Here is a 3,045-nt window from a genome sequence, read left to right on the forward strand (position 1 = left end):
TCCCCCACCACCTCAAAAAAAAAAAAGAAAAGGCTACAATAGACTCCTTTTTATCTTGTACTCATTTATGTAAGCTGTACTTCTATGACTAACATAGGAAAGTGTCCAGGTGAAGGATTGCATTCTCAGGTGACTCTCAGAGGACCTTGTTTACCTTGTTTTATTGTGGTCTAGCAAGGTCTTCATATAAATGAACCACAGGCTTCTCTGCCTTCAACTGAGAATCCCTATTGAACGTTTGATTACCCACCTTAGATACATTTTCCAGGCTCAGGAAATTGCTAAACATGCCAAGTGCTCTGAGCTGGAGCAGGAGATCAAGCGTTTGGAGATCAGAGTGAAACTCCCCGCAGCACATGGGGAAATACAGCTAATATTTGGAGCCAAAGAAACACCTCCTTCTCTTTATTTCACATCATCATCTATGCCCGGAGTGGAGGATGAGTTTTTGGTCCTCTCACTTCCCATCTCTCTCCCCACCCACTTCTGCTCCTTGACCCACCCCTTATTAACTCCTCCACAAGAGAGGAAATGGAGATGGTTAGGGGCACATTGTACCTAAAAGAGACTCCATGAAAACTCTCTGCTTTTCCCTCCTCCTTTCTGAATTTTCATAGTAAGCAGACCCAGGTGAGGCCTGCCTCTCCAGAATCAATTCTCTCTCCCCCTCTCTCTCCCTTCCCTCTCTTTCTTTCTCTCTCTCTTTCCCTTATTCTCTCCTTTCTTTCCACTGAGCACACAGTTGAATAGTATTAGATTCATGAAAAAAGAAGGAGTCCTTCCTTTGGTTTAACCAATGAGCCTGTACTGAGAGAGATTAATAAATTCACACTTCGCCATAATGAGATGCACTCTACTTCTTTTCTGGCTATTAAACCTTGAGTTTGTCATTCCTCTCATCAGGCATCCTACAGGGAGAAGTTCTGGATCCAGAGCTGTATCCACTCATTCTTCGGACCCCAACACCTTCAAAATATACACCACACCTCTAAACTTCAGCATAATTATACATCATTCTACTCAATCAATCACTGGACCAGTTGCTAATGATGAAATCCCAAAATGAAGAAAACTAAATGTGTAATGGGAGTTTGTTGGAGAAAATTGAAAGTCAGATCACCTATGTCCTGATAACAACCTTTTAATTTCAATATTTTACTTAATGAAATTAGACCCACCATGATGGTTATTACTTCTGTCATCCCATCTCCAACGGTAACACCGCCCCGTCAAAATTACCTCATCAGGTGATTCAGCTATGCCTAGCCTGTTCCCCTGAGAGGAGATCCTGAGACAAAGTTGGCAGTGCAACGCTTTATTTGGGAAGTGATTCTCCTAGGGAGTAGGAATGAAGGATGACGGAAGTAAAACAGGGAAAGAGGGAAATTCAATAAAGACTGCTTTATCAAGTTGGTGCTTGATCTCCCAGGACTTTCTGAGGACTCATGAAATATAGCTTAGAACTGCCTGCCAGGGACAGTCGGATAAAAGCAGAGAGCATTTATCAATTGGCTGGCATCCTCTATTGGGCAAGAGTGTCCCTAGGGCATGATCTCCCCCAGCACCCAACTTGCACATACGCAAGAGCTGAGCAGGTTCCCCAAGGTGATGTCAATGCCAAGGCAGCACAGAAGCCCTTGGCAGGAAGTTAGAAGAATGTAGTAAAGACACAAGGTAGAAACTCTGTCTGGTGGCATCTGTGCAGAGTTAGTCAAGTCCTGCATAGGGCTGGTGGTCACAGAAGTAGATGGAGTAAAAGAAGGTATTATGCCCGTGCTCACTTCGGCAGCACATATACAAAAATTGGAACAATACAGAGAAGATTAGCACGGCCCCTGAGCAAGGATGACATGCGAATTCATGAAGCATTCCACATTTGGGGGAGGAGATATGGGGATATACGTTTATGTATAGCTGATTCACTTTGTTATAAAGCAGAAACTGACACACAATTGTAAAGCAATTATACTCCAAAAAAGATGTTAAAAAAATAAATAAAGATAAGGAAAGGGAGGCAAAGATAGTAAATGATGCAGCTAGGCTTGAATTCAGATATACTAGCCCCTGATATATGTTCTTAGACTCCAAGCTACAATGTCTCTCAGCTATGATGATAAATAATTGTATGTGTGTTGTGATTAGGGAAATCTATTCTTTGTCAACTTTCAGGATATTGTATTTGAAAAAGCCTTAAGGCTTCTTTGAAGAGGATCCAACAATGAATGGGGGAGAGGGATAATCCTGAGCAGAAACATAAGCAAAAGTGCAGATGTGTGAATATGCAAGTCCTGTGTAGAAACCATAAGAGTGTATATTTGACTGGAGTTTGAGTTATGTGTTTTAAAATAATAGAACCTAAGTTTTATATGGTATCTTGGACCCAATTCATGGAAGGTCTAAAATTCTAGACTGAAAATATGAGCTTTATTTGGTCAACAATAGGGAATACTGATGGTTTCCAAGCAGGTCAATGATGTAAGTCTAGGAATTTCTGTTACTGTATTTATGACATCATCGTACTTAGCCAAAAAGTAAATCAATAGGGCATTTCATTAAAAATGTGTTAAGTAATTGATTGGTAAAAAAAAAAAAGGAAGGTAATTATGCCCAATACAGTCTCCCTCTAACATTATGGTTCATGACATGCCTTCCTTTAAGTCCAAAATATTATAGTCCCCTTCAAGCTATGACCAGCCACAGTGCCTGCAAGGACCTAACACAACAGACTGATGGAGCCATCTCTGCTGTTGCAGTCGGCCTGAAGTCATAACTGATACCACCATCAATCTGTATCATCATTTTTCTATTTCTCTCAACCTTGGGCAGCATATTGGCAGCTCTAGATTGTTCTTCTGGTCGAATGACCTAGACTTTCATCACTTAGAAACCTGAGCTTTTATTTTTCTTGTCCTAGTTGGCCCAAGGTTGCTCAATTGCCTATTTATAGCTGTCACTGACCACAGAATCACTGAAAGACACTTCAGTGTATTCCCAAATCTCAGAGCTACTTCTCCTCCATCCCACTAGGTAGCAGTATCTCCTTGT

The 3,045-nt window shown here is 41.2% G+C and overlaps 1 non-coding gene across 1 annotated transcript; it reads left to right on the top strand.

Annotated features, from left to right (window-relative positions):
• Positions 1–1,773: 1,773 nt before the first annotated feature.
• On the top strand, positions 1,774–1,880 carry LOC116753744. The gene has a single exon (XR_004349844.1). It is a non-coding gene; the product is annotated as a U6 spliceosomal RNA (small nuclear RNA).
• The last annotated feature ends 1,165 nt before the right edge of the window (positions 1,881–3,045 follow it).

Source organism: Phocoena sinus, chromosome 4 (genome assembly GCF_008692025.1).
Source record: "Phocoena sinus isolate mPhoSin1 chromosome 4, mPhoSin1.pri, whole genome shotgun sequence".
In the NCBI taxonomy this organism is placed as follows: Eukaryota; Metazoa; Chordata; class Mammalia; order Artiodactyla; family Phocoenidae; genus Phocoena; species Phocoena sinus.